Raw genomic sequence first — 21,163 nt, 5'->3', positions numbered from 1 at the left:
ATATTTTGTATAACTTTGCAATTTCAGATGCTTATAAGACAAATCCGCCCAACAAAAGTTAGCCAAAGTCGATGAAATTGGACAACAACTCAATGAATATAGCAACTTATGCCACATATATCTTTCATATGGATAGAAAATAAGGAAATTTAAATTAATTAGTTTAGTCCTAATAACATAGAATATTACTCTTTTGAAGAAGCAATTACTAACTACCGACAAGTAACTGCATCCAACGTACGAATAAAAATATTTCCTTTATATATAATAATAAAATCCTTTATATATTATATCATAGTTTTTTGTAATATTATAATAATTTTTTGAAATAAAATACTGGTGGTTATAGAAAATTTACTTATTTTGTACGAAAAATTTCTTAGTTGTATACAGGCTTGTTGTACCTTTAATTCCTCAATTTCTCTACTTTTTTGAAAATTATACTGACAAACAGTTTATTTCAAACCAATTTCTTAATACAGGTTTCCCAAAAAATTGTTCATTTTTCCAGATAGCAGGAATATTTTGAATGAGTGTAAGTGCATTCTTCCCACAGCGCAGTAATAATGAACTAAAATACGATGCAATACATAAACTAATATATAAGAAAATCATGAACTTATCTAGACGAAAAAAATCTTTGGCGCCAAATCATGGTCATTCTTACTATGGGTTAGTTCATTTTTCATAAAAAATAGTAAACTTTTTTTTCGGTGTATGGCCGGTTGTTTATATCATTCCAAGAGGCAAAGATGATACCAAAAACCAATTGCGCGAAATACATAAGGTGAAAGATCCAACACGGAAAAGTCGAGGTCATATGTAAGAGTATAGACCAGGAGCCCCATTTGAAAGAATAGCAGTTAGTAAGTGATCTTGGAAACCGATAACCCCAAAGGATCATCGACTACTTCATCATATGTCCGGATGTTTATGTCATTCCAAGAATCAAAGGAGCCACCGTGGTGCAATGGTTAGCATGCCCGCCTTGCATACACAGGATCGTGGGTTCGATTCCTGCTTCGACCGAACACCAAAAAGTTTTTCAGCGGCGGATTATCCCACCTCAGTAATGCTGGTGACATTTCTGAGGGTTTCAAAGCTTCTCTAAGTGGTTTCACTGCAATGTGAAATGCCGTTAGGACTCGGCTATAAAAAAGGAGGTCACTTGTCATTAAGCTTAACATGGAATCGGGCAGCACTCAGTGATAAGAGAGAAGTTCACCAATGTGGTATCACAATGGACTGAATAGTCTAAGTGAGCCTGATACATCGGGCTGCCACCTAACCTAACCTAACCTAAGAGTCAAAGATGACTGTGGACATGGTCGACAAAAACTGGATTTATCGCTATGGGCCGCCGTCCGACCAGGGAAGAAGTTTTGGATTGTGATACCACATTAACTAAAAGTACCTATTACATATGGGTACTTTTAGCACCTATTACCGCTGAACCTACTCGATTATTTTCTTCTGCTGAACCAACCGGATTGTACCAGTAAGTGATTATGGAGAACGGTAACCGCAAAGGATCATGCTCTACTTCAGCAAACGTCCGTAGGTTTCTACCATTCCACACCAAGAGGCAAATACGATTGTGAACGTGGTCGACAAAAACTGAATATACCGCTACGGGGCGCTTTCAGAGATTTACTCAGTCCGCCATATTCAAGGAGATGTGAGAATCTCTTGGTTTGAAGAAAAGTTGGACTATAACATTACATATAAAATCGGTACGACGACTCATGTACTTCGTACCGAGCACCTGCCCAGGTTTTATTTCGTAATAAATTAAAGTTACTAGGAGACTTGATATGTGGCGTTAAACCTAATAAAACTCCACATGGAACAAAGCAGCAATCACCTTCGAAATTCTTTTAGTGAAGCCTACGACTCCGTGCGCCCACAGAATAAAAATCGTCTGCAATTTGATGAAGGCTAGATACTACCGGGCAACGATTTCTAAAGGCTCCAAGAAGAAGGACAATTGGTTCTAGTAATTAACTATCACTGAACGAAAAGAATATCATGAAGATCTATGATGTTGTCTGTCGCATTTAGAAGGACGACAGCCTTAGGCCACAGTTGAAAGTTGTACACCTGGAAATATTGACTCTTTACGGAATGGATTCTCGGCCTTCGGTGACGAACAGTCTTAAGCTGGAGGCAGCGTTACGAATGATATATTTCTATATTTTGGTTTATTCAAATTAGCTTCGAAATACTTTTAGAGAAGTCTACGACTCCGTGTGCCCACAGAATAAAAAACGTCAGCAATTTGATGAAGGCTAGATACTACCGTACAACGTTTTCTAAAGGCTCCAAGAAGAAGGACAATTGGTTCTAGTAATTAACTATCACTGAACGAAAAGAATATCATGAATATCTATGATGTTGTCTATCGCATTTAGAAGGACGACAGCCTTAGGTTGAAAGTTGTACATCTGGACCAATTAACTCTTTACGGAATGAAGTCTCGCCCTTCGGTGACGAACAGGCTTAAGCGCGAGGCAGCGTTCCGGAATATATATTTTTATATTTTGGTTTATTTAAAATTGTAAATGGTTAAGTTGAAAAGAAGATTCAGGTTGCCTTGTCTCATGTCGTCTGAGACATAGATAGAGCTGTGCGCTCTATCTTCTTCTTTCCATCGTATCCTTCATTTATTCCAAGAACTCTGTGTCTCTAACGAATTCTCTAATTTGCTTTCAGTTCCTGTTTCTCAACTTGGCCAGGTCCCGAAACACGTCTTCAACTCTTTGCCTAATAAAGGCAGGATAGTAACATAGGTAGTGTTCCAAGGTCTCATCATTCTCAAAACACGCCCTACAATGCACCAACCACTGCTGCTGCTTTCGGCACAGCAGGTGTTCGGTCATTATTCCCACGAACATCCTGACTACTGTCCTACTCCCTTTTAGAAGTTCTCCAATCTATTCCATATTTGGGTCACTTCATAGTATTTTCGTCGCTCTTTCGACCATTGTGGACCAATACAACGCTTTATGTATCTCTCGTGTCCATTCATCCAACTCGATTCGCATTTCCTCTATTGGCTTTGCGTTTTCTAAGTTTACTACGCTATAAGTTCTAGTTCTTATCGTCAGTTTATTTAACGTTTACTTTTCCTCTTATTTCAGGATGTCTCTGTACTCATATGATAGTGATCCTTCCGTATTATTAGTATACATTGATCATGCTTGTGCATTCCAATACGGTTCACAATCGAACTGCATTGTCAACAATTGCCTTCATTGCTCTATGGCAATCTGTGAAAAGGTGTACACTTTGTGGGCGAGCTATTTAACACATTCGGTTATGGCACGCAGTTTGCCTGCAGGATAGTGCTGTGGTCTAGTAATCGGAATAGAATCTCGGTATCTGGGTCCTCTCATCCACCTTCGACCCATCGGTGCAGCAGTTATTTCCCCCTTACCATCTGTTCTGGGGTCCCATTCTTCCAGGACCATCTTACTGGCGTCATAATGTCACATTCGGCAGCCATGGCACAGTTTTACGATCATGGGTTGTTGCGGCATCCGTCATTCCAACAGTCTCTCCCCTATTATACTTTGGTTCGTCATGTTTCTATTCAGGTAATCGGAAGAGAATCTCGGTATTTGGGTCCTCCACATATACGTCCAGTCCCGCCCTCTCATCCATCTTCGATCCATCGGTGCAACAGTTATTTCCCTGTGGTATCTTACTGGCGTCAGAATGTCACATTCGGCAGCTATGGCCACATTAGGTAAACAGCGGCATCCGCCATTTCATCCAGCATCACCCCTATTATCTTTTGATGGTTCGTCATGTTTCGTGTTTGCGTCCATTCTCCCTAAATCTTCAATCTCAACACAGTCATGGAGGCTAATTTTTGATCTTTATAGGTCTTAAGTTCAGTATCGGCTCCAAAGCTTTTGTTGAATTGATCTTCAAAGCCCCAGTTATGTCAAGACCGTTGTCCGTTGGATTTGTTGCAAAATTTCTTTGTTGCACTTCCATTGATGTCCACCAAACTATCGATGCGTATGTGAGGATTGCCTTATCACGCTCCGGTGCGACACGTTTGTATTCAATTATGTATTTGACAGCTACCAGATGAATGTCTCGATTCCCATAGAATATTCCTGGGTTGCCAATGAATATTGCGGATAGTTACTATAGATGTATATAAGGGAGTTGCCATGATGCTGTCAAGAATGTTGTATTTTAGATCGAGTGCTAAACATACCCTCAGAAATGTCATCCCACCTCAGTAATGCTGGTGACATTTTCTTCTCTCTGACTGACAGCTTCTCTAAGTGGTTTCACTGCAATGTGGAACGCCGTTCGGAATCGGCTATAAAAAGGAGGTCCCTTGTCATTGAGCTTAACATGGAATCGGGCAGCACTCAGTGATAAGAGAGAAGTTCACCAATGTGGTATCCCAATGGACTGAATAGTCTAAGTGAGCCTGATACATCGGGCTGCCACCTAACCTAACCTAAACACACCATTAGTGAGAATCGGATTTTAAAGTGACAGGTGTAAGCTGAGTAACTAAATTTTACATTTTCGTTATCGAAAACAACTCTGTTATAATTATCGGTTAATTAAATACGCTTCAAACTTAGAACTTAACAGAATATTGATTTTTTTTTAATTTGAAAAATTTTTTCTTTTATTTTCAGCTTCTAATTGAAATCGAAATCATTACTACATCCTAGGTAAGTAAATTTAATCTAATCTTCCATGTAACCGAATTCTCTGTGTTAACCTCGTTATTGCCAAAATATGTGAAATATTTAATGGCATATTCAACATAACATAAATAGTCATAGAGACAGAATGTGATTTACTTAAGATCTTCCACTATAGATAAGTGCCCATTTTATGGTCTTTGGGGTTAGTTTGGGTCCATGTTTAGCCTTAGCCTATTAGGTGAATGAAGCAAACACCAACCGAGCCCTTTTTGTTGGGATAAGTGGTCATTGGCAAAGAGCACATTTCACTTGGGCTATGTACGTACTTTCCACCAATAGACCCTATAGAAATATTGTATTGGTGATTTGCTCTGCTCTACTGTCTCTTTTGAAAATGAAAACCATTTTGGATTTTAGGGATATTATGCGGTTGTTGGAGGATGATGGCTTGCTTGCTTGATGAGTTCATTCAAAGCATTTTGAGATGATGGCAATGATGATGGTGATGTTTTGCCTTGGTTGGGTTTGAGAATGTTGATGGGTGTATATAAGCTCTCGGCCTGGTGAAGATCTTTGATGAGAGTGGTATTGCTGGTACCTCTACTATTGGGCTGATAAAATATTTTCCCTCCCTATGGCTAAGGTAAATGTTATCATTTCCCCTGGAATATATTCATTCATTTGTTCCTGATGTACGCCCCTCCCCTACCATACATGTTAAACGCATATTAACATTTCAATGTACCGTAGCGAAAGGGTTCTACGTTGTATCTAATGGAATTTAAATGTATGAATTTAAATTGTTCCTCTATAAAGTGAAAAAGTTTAGTGAAATACTTGAACACGAAATTCATTCGTTCGAATAATTTAAGGCTAAAATAGGAAAATAAATCCTATATTGGATAAACAAATTCTTTAAAATATTTAGAAAATTTGTGATTATATTATTTGGTAATAGGCTATATGGAAAAAGTTTGCGTACACAAAATAGTTTACTAGAATTAATTAAGGATTTTAGTATTGATCCCGAGCCAAAGACATTATTTAGCTTTACATCTAGCATTAGCGGAGTTAGGAAATTTCTAATACTTTGGCATTTTTCCGAGTCAAAAAAGAAGAGAATTGAAGCAAGCATACAATTATGACACATTTAAATTGAGTTTTGAATACATGTTACAAGGATACAAATTTGATTATAAGTTTTATTTCTTCAGATTTTACTTTTCATGTGCCACCTGAGTCCTAAAACATGTGCTAACGACAATTCCTATTTTTGAACGCTTTTTAGCTTTGTAGTCAATATACAAAAACTCAACAAATAATTAAAAATAATGACGATTTTAATAATTTTGAAGAAGTTCGCAGAATTATTAAAGCCAAGTTGACCTTAGTCCAGCAAATTTGGTTTTCATGTAACGATATCCATTTTAAGTACACAAAACTCAAATTCAAAAGACAATTTTGTCTTTAGTGTATTCTTACTTCAATTCTCCGAATCTTTGGCTCGGAATCAATACCACAATCGTTTCATTTGCACTGTACAATGGCCTTGGTGGTCATGGATAAGATCTCCAGATCTCAATCTGTTGGGGAAATTTTGGAGAGTAAAGATGGCACTTCGATCATATAAAGACTATCGTGCAGCGTGTGATGGCTTTGTCCGGCGTTTGAAGACCATAATTTGTGTCAATTCAAAGAAATCTAAACTGAGTCCAAAATTGATATTATTTCTGATTTTGTTTGCTTTTGAACACTAAAATTGAAAAGAAATGAATTTTGTTGCGCTATATATCAGCCACCCCTTAAATCCTACGATCACTATATAAATATGTTAATATTCATATTATTGAATTCAACTTAACGTTAGTGAATTTTCCTTAAATGGTTCGAAAAGCGTATACTTCGATCGATTAGGTTAGGTTAGGTTATGTTAGGTTAAAGTGGCAGCCCGATTTGATTCTGGCTCACTAAGACTATTCAGTCCGTTGTGATACTTCGATAGTTAGTCGTCATCAAAGCCGTCTAGTTCATGGAATGCAATCTTAGTAAAAAAACTATCCTTGAAGTAAGTCAGCTCGAATAATAAATTAATTGTTAAATTAAGAAATCATGCATTTGGAAGTTAATCGCCTGTTTCAGTATCAGGCTAACATGAACAAGTATATACGGCCATAAGTTCGACCAGGCCGAAGCTTATGTACCCTCCACCATGGATTGCGTAGAAAGTTCTATTGAAGACTGTCATCCACAATCGAATTACTTGGGTTGCGGTATCACTTGCCGATGACAAGGTATCTTAAAACTTCCTAACACCGTCTTCTAAATTGCAAGGTAGTCCACATGTGGTATATATTAAACTAAAAAACGCCGATTAAATACGTATAACTTAATTAGTTTGACAAAATTTTCTATAGAAATAAAATTTTGATAAAAGTTTCTATAGAAATACAATTTTGACAAAATAAAATTTTAACAAAATTTTCTATAGCAATAAAATTTTGTCAAAATTTTCTATAGAAATAACATTTTGACAAAATTTTCTATAGAAAAAAAAATTTACAAAATTTTCAATAGAATTAAAATTTTGACAACATTCTCTATAGAATTAAAATTTTAACAACATTTTCTAGAGAAATAAAATTTTGCCAAAATTTTCTATAAAATAAAATTTGACAAAATTTTCTATAGGAATAAAATTTTGACAAAATTTTCCATAGAAATAAAATTTTGACAAATTTTTCCATAGAAATAAAATTTTGACAAAATTTTGGTAGATTATTTTTGGCTCGAGTGGCAATCATGATTATGAGCCGATATGGACCAATTTTTGTGTGATTGGGGATCGGCTATATATAACTATAGACCTGTATGGACCAATTTTGGCATGGTTATTAACGGCCATATAACACCACGTTGCAAATTTCAACCGAATCGGATGAATTTTGCTTCTCCAAGAGGCTCCGGAGATCAAATCTGGGGATCGGTTTATATGGGGGCTATATATAATTATGGACCGATATGGACCAATTTTTGCATGGTTGTTAGAGACCATATAACACCACGTACCACATTTCAACCGAATCGGATGAATTTTGCTCCTCCAAGAGGTTCCGGAGGTCAAATCTGGGGATCGATTTATATGGGGGCTATATATAATTATGGACCGATATGGACCAATTCTTGCGTGTTTGTTAAAGACCACATACTAAAACCACGTACCAAATTTCAACCGGATTGGATGAATTTTGCTCCTCTAAGAGGCTCCGGAGTTCAAATCTGGGGATCGGTTTATATGCGGGCTATATATAATTATGGACCTTGAACTGCTGCTCGTCCTTAGCAGTTTTTTTTGGTCTTTTTGGTCTTCCGCTTGACAATAGCCCAGTATTTCTCAATTGGGCGGAGCTCTGGCGTGTTGGGAGGGTTCTTATCCTTGGGAACCACCTGCATGTTGTTGGCGGCGTACCACTCCATAGCCTTTTTACCGTAATGGCAAGATGCCAAATCCGGCCAAAACAGTACGGAGCAACCGTGTTTCTTCAGGAAAGGCAGCAGACGTTTATTCAAACAATCTTTCACGTAAATTTCTTGGTTGACAGTCCCGGAAGCTATGAAAATGCTGCTTTTCAAGCCACATGTACAGATGGCTTGCCAAACCAGATATTTCTTTGCGAACTTTGACAGTTTTAAGTGCTTGAAAATATCTGCTACCTTTCCCCTTCCTTTTGCCGTATAAAACTCCTGTCCCGGAAGCTGCTTGTAGTCGGCTTTGACGTAGGTTTCGTCGTCCATTACCACGCAGTCAAACTTCGTCAGCATCATCGTGTACAGCCTCCGGGATCGCGCTTTGGCCGTCGTATTTTGTTTATCATCGCGATTTGGAGTCACTACCTTTCTTGTAAGTCGATAGTCCGGCTCGTTTTTTTGGCTCGATGCAGGGTTGTAGACGATACGCCCAGCTTATTTGATTTGGCAACTTTTAGTGATTTTGCCAGCATTGCGTGCGATTAGCTCGGATTTTCGCGATGCGCGAGAAAAATTTTGATACGCTGCTCTTCTTGCTTGGACGGCATTTTGACAACTGAAGAGTGAATTCCAAAATCAAAATAGGAGCAACATTCTACACACACACACCTTCAAAATGAGGGGTGTTCATTATTTTAAATGCAAAATTGAAACAAATACGTCAAGTTTATATTGACCAAATTGTGACCGTATCACCCTTTGTAGTTATGGACCGATATGGTTTTTAGAGACCATATACTAACACCACATACCAAATTTCAACCGGGTCGGATGAATTTTGCTCCTCTAAGAGGTTCCGGAGTTCAAATCTGGGGATCGGTTTATATGGGGGCTATATATAATTATGGACCGATATGGACCAATTTTTGCATGGTTGTTAGAAACCATATACTTACACCATGTACCAAATTTCATGAAATATGCTACTCTTATAGGCTCCGCAAGCCAAATCTGGGGGTCCGTTTATATGGGGGCTATACGTAAAAGTGGACCGATATGGCCCATTTGCAATACCATCCGATCTACATCAATAGCAACTACTTGTGCCAAGTTTGAAGTCGATAGCTTGTTTCGTTCGGAAGTTAGCGTGATTTCCACAGACGGACGGACATGCTTATATCTACTCAGAATTTCACCACGACCCAGAATATATATACTTTATGGGGTCTTAGAGCAATATTTCGATGTGTTACAAACGCAATGACAAAGTTAATATACCCACCATCCTATGGTGGAGGGTATAAAAAAAACTTTTTGGTGTTCTGTCGGAGTAGGGATCGACCTGTGACCCTTGGTATGCAAGGCGGACGTACTAATCATTGATCCACGGTGCCCAACGAAATGTATGTTTCCGTTAAATAAAATTTGTTTAATCGGCTCGTGGGCGCCGAATACTATGCTATATAAATATAACTGTTTGACGGTTTGCGTTGCTTGTGCTCTTGATGGCTATAGCGATAATTGTCTGTTGATGACAATAAAAGCTACGTAGCCCTGTAGATAGTGTGTTGGCTTACAAATTGCATGGTCCGCGGTTCGATTCTCCGTTCAGGCGAAAGGTAAAATTTCTAAAATCGAATAAGTTCTTCTACATTGTTTGTATTACAGAAAAAGGTGCTAAGAACTAAAAAACCTCGTGGAGGTGAGAAAAATGTGAGGGAAATTGCAATTAGTCAGAAAAGATTTTTTAGTCTTTATGTTAGTTAGTCTTTATGAGTTAGTCTTTTGAGTTAGTCTTTATGAAATTGTTTTTACATCCTGGAAAAGAATAAACGTTTATCACAAAAATTATATACCTTTCCTCCAAATAAACTTCCTTACAGCGAAAAGCAAATGAGATACGATCTTTGTTTGTCTAAAATTTCTTTTGGGAGGAGAGAATTATTATTTTGTGTGTATGTGCCTTAATTCCCTTTTTTTAATAAATGCCCTAAAAGTCTACAGAATCATAATCAAGTGATAATGTCTAAATCAAATTTATTTGATTTGATTTTAAATCAAATGTATTTGGAATGCTCGTGATTGGTGTGGTCTAAATTATGGCTAGAATAGGAAGTGAAGTCAAAACAATTCCATAAAAAAAGTGGTTAGGTATTTATTTTCACTTGCAGGACCAGACCAATCAGCCATTAAAAGCTATAGATTTAAAACATTTTTATAAACAGTTTACCACCCTTAAGTCTTACGTACTCGCACTATACCTTCCTTTGTAAGACCGTATAATAAAACCTCTGAGATGTTAAGCCTTTTTTGTTGGTATATTTTTTTTTCTTTTCCCAAATTTGGCCATCAATTGCACACAGATAAATCTTGCACAGTACTTTGTTGGATTTTCTTCTACTCGTAGAGACTGTAGAATTTCATTTGGTTTTCCTTGGTTTTCATAGCATTAGTAAAGAAACTGTGTGTGGATATTTATATGAACCAAAGGGCTCTTGTCCTCGTGGAATGGGTATTTTATCCTCTGTTTGTGTTTTTTTTTCAAGATTCTTAAATTTCTCTGTGTTGGTCATAAACTGACATCTACTACTACTGACAAACAACATTGTTGGCTTTGAATGGTTGGGCTAGGTGATTTTGATTTTCTTTTCAAATTCTTCGGTAATACACAGTAACAAAAATGGAAAATAAAATTGGACTTCTTTAAGCAGAGACATAAACCACAGGTATATAGTTCTTGGGTCCGTCTTGTGGATTTCGAGAGGGTATGAAGAACCAAAGGTCTCAAGTTTTGTATGTACCCAGGCTTATATAGGCTTATCCCTTGATTAAAATAGTCAATCAATAAAATACCATTGAAGTCCCAAAAAAACCGTTGCCGTAACCTTACCAGCCGGTTGAATTGTTTTTGCCTTCTTTGGGACGCTTCCTCCAGCTTCAGTCCATTGTTTGGATTGTTCTTTTGTCTCTGGAGTATAGTGGTGGATCCATGTCTCATCAACAGTTATGAAACGACGCTTAAAATCCATTTTATTTCCTTCTTCAGGCATTCGTCATCATAATAGCCTTCTTATGCAGTATGAGCTTGCAGTTAGCCAGATGCATAGTTCCCCTGAAATATGTAAAGTAGTTGCTAGCTTTGATAACTCATACGCTTCCCTGGTATGTTCCTGCTCAGCCATCTCGTTGAGAAATTTACGGCAGTCGAGTTAAGGAACACAGTTTCGATGATTTCATTGCAAGTTGACTGCCTGAGTATATATTAATGCCAGCATTTGTTGCAGCATTATTTCTCAACCAATTTGCCACCTATTTTATTGCAAATATTTCAGGCTGAAAACCCTACAGCGCTTAGGTAATCTTTTCGCGATTTTATGTTCAAGGTCTTTTAAATATACTCTAGAACCCACTTGTCCGTCCAATTTGGGGCCATCGGTGTAGAAATCTATGTGCACCGCGCCTCACTGTTGGTAATAAGTACTCGTAGTATTGTATCGTTCCGGAATGAACTACCAAATAGATCTGACCGGTATTAGTTCCATCACTTGCGTTCCTATAGTTCCATAGTTCCTTTTCTTATTTATGTCTCATTCATTAAAAACTAATTCGCTTTACAAATACATGGGATACGGAATATTAATCAAAACTTTTATATTTCTTCATATAAACGTGCTTCTTCTTCACCTATTTGCTTGTAAAAGGGAGTCAACAGCAAGGTTGGCCTGTCACAAACTATGACTTTTGCTACATACATTTGCGACGGTATAATACGTATGTCCCGAAAATTTTTTAATTTAGTTTGACAGCATTCGCTGTGAGTTTCTGCAAAAATTTGTGAAAGCTTTCCCATGGTCAAGCCTATTTTCTTAGGTGGTATCGAAATTCCCGTTGGTGAGTGTGCAGAATACCTTGGGTTTATATTGGACAGGAGACTGAACTTAAAGCTAAGAAAGGACGAGAAAATCCACGGTTACCCTGTACTTGTGCAAAGGCACTTCTTCGCACATACCATCGTCTTGGATATCATCGAATTCGCTGCCTAGCTGACGCGACTAAAGTATTTTCAGTTTGCGACTTTTGTTACTTTTTCTACATTTACGACGCGTATGTGACGTTTACGACGTTTACAACTATGCGACAGTCGCAAACCTAAAAAGGTTTGATACAGACCATCTCTGATCAACAGTCGAATGATTGAATTGATTCAAAGGAACTAAATGGAACAAAGGAACTTTATATCGTTCCTCTATTTTCTCTGATGGTAGTAGACGACAGTGATGGCAAATATAAAAACCGGTACAAATTATGATGTAGGTCAGATGGTATTGAAAATGGGCCATATCGGTCCACTTTTACGTATAGCCCCCATATAAAGGGACCCTCAGATTTGGCTTGTGGAGCCTCTAACAGAAGCATATTTCATCCGATCCGGCTGAAATTTGGTACATGGTGTTGGTATATGGTCTCTAACAACCGTGCAAAAATGGTCCACATCGGTCCATAATTATATATAGCCCCCATATAAACCGATCCCCAGATTTGGCTTGCGGAGCCTAAAAGAGAAGCAAATTCCATCCGATCCGGCTGAAATTTGGTACATGGTGTTGGTATATGGTCTCTAATAACCATGCAAAAATTGGTCCACATCAGTCCATAATTATATATAGCCCCCATATAAACCGATCCCCAGATTTGGCTTGCGAAGTCTCCAAAAGAAGCAAATTTCATCCAAGCCGGTTGTAATTTGGAACATGGTGTTGGTATATGATCTTTAACAACCATGCAAAAATTGGTCCACATCGGTTCATAATTATATATAGCCCCCATATAAACCGATCCCCAGATTTGGCTTGCGAAGTCTCCAAGAGAAGCAAATTTCATCCAAGCCGGTTGTAATTTGGAACATGGTGTTAGTATATGATCTTTAACAACCGTGCCAGAATTGGTCCATATCGGTCCATAATTATATATAGCCCCCATATAAAACGTTCTCCAGATTTGACCTCCGGAGCCTCTTGGAGGAGCAAAATTCACGTGGTGTTAGTATATGGTCGCTAACAACCATACCAAAATTGGTCCAATCACACAAAAATTGGTCCATATCGGTTCATAATCATGGTTGCCACTAGAGCCAAAAATAATCTACCAAAATTTTATTTCTATAGAAAATTTTGTCAAAATGTTATTGCTATAGAAAATTTTGTAAAAATTTTATTTCTAGAGAAAATTTTGTTAAAATTTTATTCGGTTCATAATAAAATTTTCATCATTTTCAAAATTTTATTTCTATAGAAAATTTTGTCAAAATTTTATTTCTATAGAAAATTTTGTCAAAATTTTATTTCTATAGAAAATTTTGTCAAAATTTTATTTCTATAGAAAATTTTGTTCAAATTTTATTCGGTTCATAATCATGGTTGCCACTCGAGCCACAAATAATCTACCAAGATTTTATTTCTATAGAAAGTTTATTTCTATAGAAAATTTTGTTAAATTTTTTTTTCTGTAGAAATTTTTGTCAAAATTTTCTTTCTATAGAATATTTTGTCAAAATTTTTATTTCTATAGAAAATTTTGTGAAAATTTTATTTCTATAGAAAATTTTGTTAAAATTTTATTTCTGTAGAAAATGTTGTCAAAATTTTATGTCTACTTTGTCAAACTGAATTATAAACGTATTGGATCGATCTTCTTTGATTTAATATATACCACGTATGGACTTACATACAATTTAGAAGATGGTGTTAGGAGGTTGTAAGATACCTTGCCATCGGCAAGCGTTACCGCAACTTAAGTAATTCGATTGTGGATGGCAGTGTTTAGAAGAAGTTTCTGCGCGATCCATGATGGAGGGTACATAAGCTTCGGCCTGGCCGAACTTACGGCCGTATATACTTGTTTTTAATTGCCTTTTTGAACAAATGTATGGCTACCGTAAATTCAGCCGATAACCTCGAGATCACTAAAGAGAGTTTCAATACCTCCTAAGGAGATGGGCTTCACCGTGGGAATTTTGCGTTCTTCGACGTACATGACCAGTTCTGGCTTTGCAGAGTTTACCCCTAGGTTAGGTTAGGTGGCTCACTTAGACTATTCAGTCCATTGTGATACCACATAGGTGACCTTCCCCTAGACCGTTCTCCTTCGCCCATTTCTCAATCATCCGGAGGGTTCCCTGTGTTATCTCTTTATATCTCTATATATCTCTAATTGTGGATGGGAATTTTCCCCTGACTTCAAGAGCCACATCATCTGCGTATGCCACCACTTTTGTCCTTTCTTTTTCTGGGGAAATTAGAAGGTTGTTCCATAGCAACACCCCGAAGAAGAGGTTATAGAACTCTTCTTTGGGGAACTAGTTCCTTTCAAAAAAAGGAACGATAAGTCCGAATCACTGCGGTGAACGGGTTTGCCCAAAACTAGTAATTAGTGTTTGAAATTTCTGGCAGTTTCATCAGAGTGAAATCCACTACGTTTGGCATATCTGTCATTATTTTGAGGACCGAACTGTGACCGTGCATTTTTTGTGACCACATCGATAGCGAATTCGTACAGTCGTTGTTGCAGTTGACTGTTTGGCCCATATGTCTAAAAGCAACAGATGCAATATAACTTTAAGGGATTCTGCTCCTGTTTTACTGAATGCGCCTGAGATACACAAACACGCCATTTGCTGAACTTTATCTAAACCTCCACCACCACTAAACCACAACATTATACACAGCATTATAGGTCTAACCACTGCCGCATACAGCCAATGAATAATTTTCGGGTTTGGTCACCGCTTTTTTTTCAATTGCCTTTTTGAACAAGTACATGACCGATAACTTCGAGGTCACTAAAGAGAGTTTCAATACCTCCTAAGGAGATGGGCTTAACCGTGGGAATTTTGCGTTCTTCGCCGTACATGACCAGTTCTGTCTTTGCAGAGTTTACCCCTAGACCGTTCTCCTTTGCCCATTTCTCAATCATCCGGAGGGTTCCCTGTATTATCTCTTTATAACCCTATCTCTAATTATATAAAACCCTAACTCTAATTATATATCTCTAATTGTGGATGGAAATTTTCCCTGACTTCAAGAGCCACATCATCTGCGTATGCCACCACTTTTTCTAGGGAAGTTAGAAGGTTGTTCCACAAAGAAAAGGTGGAAGAACTCTTCTTGGGGAATGCCTCTGTTCACACACCTTTCAATGTTTGCTTGCCCTAGAGTGGCTAAAATACGTCTGTATACGATTAAATGTAACCCGTACACTTTGAATGTTTGCAAGAAACTGCCTTGTTGTAAAAAATATTGAAACTTATATATTAAATTTTAAACTACCTTCAATCTAAATTTTCCTAAAAAGAACAGAGAACACAAATGGACACCACATAGATTCCATACTTAAAAAAAAAAAAACTATCTATTATGTGTTATCCCTTATTGGGAATTGTATGACCAGTCACCGCTGATAACACTTCAACCTATCACGCCGATGGTCTCACTATCCCAGCAAAAAAAGCGTCGCCAAAAAAGTAGTTAAAATGTTCTTTTTGGATCCGGAAGTGGTGCCAAATTGACGCAGAAGCGATGAATTTAACATGGGCTTGTCATAGCACGGATGTCCACCATTTCAACAGCCGTTGCACTAAATTTGCATCACTTCTTAAGGTGAGATGCGAATTCAATGTTGTTGGCGAAAATATTCATTTTCCCAACGAAAAATTCAAGGAAAAATCATAAAATAATCATTCTTATAAAGCCACAAAATCATCAAATAACAAAAACTTCATCATCGTCTTAAGCATACAAAACTTAATAATGAAGTTTTGTTTGCTTTGCTTAGCTGTCCACTTGACTAATCTGCATATGCAGTTTCATTTGCAGTGAGTGCATCCCCTGCCCCCTTCACTTCAATGCGAATAGCCAGCAGCTTGTGCGTCGCCACCCACTCCTGATGTCAACACTCGCAGTCACTTACCTGCGCACGCATTATTCCTTTGCAGAACAACAACATCGTATACGGGAGCGCAGAATGTTAATAGGTGGATTCATACGCATATGAACAAACAAACATACATATGAACATTAGAATTGCATTGTACGTATATTTGTAAAAGGTTTTGAGAATGCAATTGCAGTATCTATGTGGTCAATGACTCCTTTTCAAAATCATATGTTCCGCTGAAATTTAAGTACATACATACAAGTACATCCATGTAGTTTGTTATGTAGTTTTTTCTAGACGATAATTATTATTAGCTTTAAGGTTTCTTGCTATGAAAATTAATTTTAAATGCTCTCTTCTTGTCTAACCATCAAGGAATAAACAACATAAGTATCCTGAACATTGTACTAATTATTTAACTCTTTTTCTACAGCAAATAAATAAATCGTTGTAATATTTTTATTATTGAAAATATTTGGTTTTTTTTTATTCTTGTCATTTCAACTACGCAAGTTTTCTCAACATTTTATTGGTGCCGAAACCCGGGAACTTTTCCTCGTTTGTTCATTTTAATTAAAAAAGAAATTTTTTGTGAATTTTTTTATTTTTTCTCGCGAAATTAGTGAACGGTTTTTCAAAAACAACTAACTTCAAAATAGTGAACACAAACGAAATTTTTCAATCGCTAATCAACATAATTTCTCACATAATAAATAATTATTCATTTATTAATCATTTGAAAATTATAAAAGTTCTAATTGGTGAATTTTTTTTGTGATTTAGATTAACAATTTTTTTTTTCCGCATTTGTGATTATAAAGTTTCGTTTTGTGATTCCTTTGAAATTTATTCAATCGAAACTTTGCGTTATTTGAATCACTGACCGTTTTTACTGGCGAAAAAGGCTACAGTTGATTTTCAAATAAGACTTTATTTGTGCTTTTTAAATTTCATCCTTTGGTGTTGTGTGTGCAAGCATAACGATGTGTGATCTTTCTGCACTTATCAATGATCAACGACAATTATTAAATTTGTTGGTAAAATATCAAAGCCGTTTTGTGGTAAAACATTCCGCGGAGAAAACTCATGGTTATGTAAGCGCCTTGGCCCAAAGGATCGATGATATTTTTAATCGTTTTGAAGCGCAGCATGAAACTATAGTGGAACACGTGCGCGATAATTCGATAAATTCTAGCGAAGTTCCTTATCTTAACGATGATTTCTATCTCGACTTTTCCGAGACATATTTTACATTCAAAGGAATGCTTATCGATTCCTTCCCTGATCGCTCCGTATCACATTCTCCAATGACTAGTACCTTCGTTGCCCCACATGGCCGCTCGGATACGACCATAACTTCTGAATCTAAACTTCCTAAAATATCGATTCCTAAATTCTCTGGAGAATATATTGAGTGGATTCCATTCCGCGACATATATTTTTCATTAGTTCATCAGAACGATTCGTTGAACAAAATTCAAAAATTTTATTATTTGCGAAGCACTTTAGAAGGCGAAGCTGCAAATCTAATTAAAAACATTTCAGCCACTGAGGCTAACTATGATTCCGCTTGGAAGATTTTGGAATCCAGATACCACAACAAACGAATGCTTGTTGGTAATTTAATTTCCAAATTATTCAATATTCCAAAATCAGAAGGCAATTTCCAATCAATTAAAACTTTGCTTGACTCCGCCCAAGAGTGTATTTCGTCTTTACAGAATCTTGATATTAACACCAAAACTTGGGATCCACTTCTTATCCATCTCTTGGTACAGAAGCTTGATATCCAATCACGCCGAGACTGGGAACAGTCTCTAAAATCTTCAACCGAAATTCCGCAGCTATCTGAACTTTTCTTATTCTTGGAAAGAACATTCCGTACGCTGGAATCCATAGCTGGCGAAACTACTAACTCTCCTAAAAATTTTCCCCCGCGGACTGACAAATACCAGAACTCGTCTCAGACAAAAAAGGCAACATTCCATTCTGGCCTTATCACTAAACCTGATTTGCCAATTTGTGTTTTTTGTGAGAAAAACCACAATCTTACCAAATGCTACAAATTTTTGGCTTTGCCACGAACTTCCAAAATTAATTTTCTGAACGATAAAAACATTTGCTTTAATTGTTTTATTGTTGGTCATAATCACGATAACTGCACTTCCATTTTTCGCTGTGCAACATGCCAACAACCTCATCATACAGTAATCCATCCTGAAGATCCTGTCAGTCCAATCCCAAATCCTCCCACTCAGGTAACTTCCCATAGCGCTCAGTCGTTTTCTAGTGTCCTGCTCTACACAATTAGACTTAACGTCAATACAAGCCGTGGTCGATTCCAACTGAGGGCTCTTCTTGATCCTGGCTCACAAGGCAGTCTCATCTCTGAGCAAACGGTGGAGAAGTTAGCTTTAACTAAAACTAGATCTAACTGCAGAGTGGTTGGAATTGGAAATCATCATGGAGATGTCTCAAAATTCACTGTAGAACTGAATTTAGTTCCACGAAATGAAAATTTTGGTTTTTCATGTACAGCTCTTGTTCTTCCCACAATCTCATCATATGCCCCTGATCCTTCATCTCAACAAATTTCATTACCTGAAATCGCAAGGAATAACTTAGCTGATCCATGGTTTTACAATTCTGATCCCATAGATCTAATCCTTGGGTCAGATATTTGTTCTGAAATTAAATTAGCTGGTCAATCATTTATCCATAAGGGACTATTCTTTCAGAACACTTGCTTCGGTTGGGTTTTCTCAGGATCTAGCGTATACTCACCTCCAAGGAGAATTCATATTCATAATACAAATATCATTCCTATACATTCACAACATTCCCAGAATACTAGCAGACATGGGCATGAACATTATTTTCCGAACACTTTCAATTTTTATTCCAGATTCAATTGGAATTCAAAATATTTACCAATACAAAATAGTCCCTAAACATCACAGCATGCCAGGATTTTCTTATATCCCTAACTTTTGCTTAAACATACAACTAAATTGAATTTGAAAATCTAATGTTTTTAAAAAATATTTAATATTTTGAAAATAACCTTTTTTGAAAATAATTTCCCTAGGCTTAAACTAAAACCTCTACTCAAAACATTTGTCAACAAAATAAAAAATCAAAGCTTTTGCACTAATCTAAATTAATATCTATGCTTATTATCCTTTACTTTATACTTGCAGATACACTTTACTTATACATTCACTTTCATACATATAAACTTTTCTTGTATGGATAATTAATCAATAAATTTTCACAAGTATGGAGCCTACTGACAGCGCTGTGAGTCGGAGCATAGCGGAGGGAAACCTCGACTAAAATTCTTCCACCGATAGGCCGTATTTGTAGAAAATCTTCATCTGAAAACATTCGTTCTCCAGGGGGGAGAATGTTGGCGAAAATATTCATTTTCCCAACGAAAAATTCAAGGAAAAATCATAAAATAATCATTCTTATAAAGCCACAAAATCATCAAATAACAAAAACTTCATCATCGTCTTAAGCATACAAAACTTAATAATGAAGTTTTGTTTGCTTTGCTTAGCTGTCCACTTGACTAATCTGCATATGCAGTTTCATTTGCAGTGAGTGCATCCCCTGCCCCCTTCACTTCAATGCGAATAGCCAGCAGCTTGTGCGTCGCCACCCACTCCTGATGTCAACACTCGCAGTCACTTACCTGCGCACGCATTATTCCTTTGCAGAACAACAACATCGTATACGGGAGCGCAGAATGTTAATAGGTGGATTCATACGCATATGAACAAACAAACATACATATGAACATTAGAATTGCATTGTACGTATATTTGTAAAAGGTTTTGAGAATGCAATTGCAGTATCTATGTGGTCAATGACTCCTTTTCAAAATCATATGTTCCGCTGAAATTTAAGTACATACATACAAGTACATCCATGTAGTTTGTTATGTAGTTTTTTCTAGACGATAATTATTATTAGCTTTAAGGTTTCTTGCTATGAAAATTAATTTTAAATGCTCTCTTCTTGTCTAACCATCAAGGAATAAACAACATAAGTATCCTGAACATTGTACTAATTATTTAACTCTTTTTCTACAGCAAATAAATAAATCGTTGTAATATTTTTATTATTGAAAATCTTTGGTTTTTTTTTATTCTTGTCATTTCAACTACGCAAGTTTTCTCAACAAATGTTTTGTGTGTGAATTGAGAAATTTTGTGATATTTTGACAAATAAACAATTTTTAAAATTTTATATGATTTTTAATGCATTATAACGCTTGTCTGGAATGTTTGACATCAAATATTTTCAAAAATTCGCAATTTTTCTAGAAAGAAATTTTAGCATTTTTTCGGCAAAATTTAAATAATTTGTACCTTTTTATTAATTCTTAACCTGTTTTTAGCCTATTTTAAACAACAAAATTTTAAATTTTGCATTAAAAATATGAAAACAGCGAGTTATAAAAAATGAACTCAAATGAACAGTTAAAATAAAGAACATCTTTGGGAGGACATTTTTGGAAGTGTTTTTAAAGTTGTGTCCTTAGAAGAACTTCCATTTTGCACTTAGATTTATTTCAAGTGCATGTCATAAAACCCAATTTATTCTAAAATATTCTCATCGTAGATAACACATGTTTAGAAGTCTGAATAACGTCTCTACATTGCAAATTCATCTATCAGCCTCAGTATCCCTTGATCAATATTCAGAGTTGTCAATCCATTTAATATCGAACTCGGATGGACGTTATAGAATGTCTAGAAAAGCCACAATTGTGTATTTACTGAAAGGTAGTGAGCTTTCAACAGACTAGTTCATGCAATGCAGTCATAGTAGACCTGCTCTTCGAACAAGCATGTCGTAGCTCTGAGAGCAATATTGAATCGATGTTACCTCTAAGATAAATATCTACTAGCTTCTCCAGAGTCTTCAGAAGCAATAAGGATAAGCTGAAAGATGAAAGATTTTCCTGCTGTGGACGACTTTTGTCTCCTTCAACTTTCTTGTAATATATGCTAAATTGATAAAAACTTTATATGTAAGTCAATGCCTATAACTCCGCCGGTGTTATTCCATCAAGT

General features: G+C 36.6%; 2 protein-coding genes across 7 annotated transcripts in view; one reads left to right on the top strand and one right to left on the bottom strand.

Annotated features, from left to right (window-relative positions):
• LOC142226314 (uncharacterized) overlaps positions 1-21,163 on the top strand; it is a 549,856-nt gene that overhangs the window by 75,601 nt on the left and 453,092 nt on the right. For all 4 annotated transcript variants that reach the window (XM_075296241.1, XM_075296237.1, XM_075296238.1 and 1 more), the window contains exon 3: positions 4,671-4,706. The gene's annotated coding sequence lies outside the window, so the exon portion shown is untranslated. The remainder of the gene's footprint in view (positions 1-4,670; positions 4,707-21,163) is intronic.
• The window catches only part of eys (eyes shut), a 513,219-nt gene that overhangs the window by 82,944 nt on the left and 409,112 nt on the right, over positions 1-21,163 (bottom strand). The gene's annotated exons all lie outside the window — the stretch shown is intronic.

This window comes from Haematobia irritans, chromosome 2 (assembly GCF_050003625.1).
Source record: "Haematobia irritans isolate KBUSLIRL chromosome 2, ASM5000362v1, whole genome shotgun sequence".
NCBI lineage: Eukaryota > Metazoa > Arthropoda > Insecta > Diptera > Muscidae > Haematobia > Haematobia irritans.
This window is presented reverse-complemented; position numbering and strand designations above follow the sequence as displayed.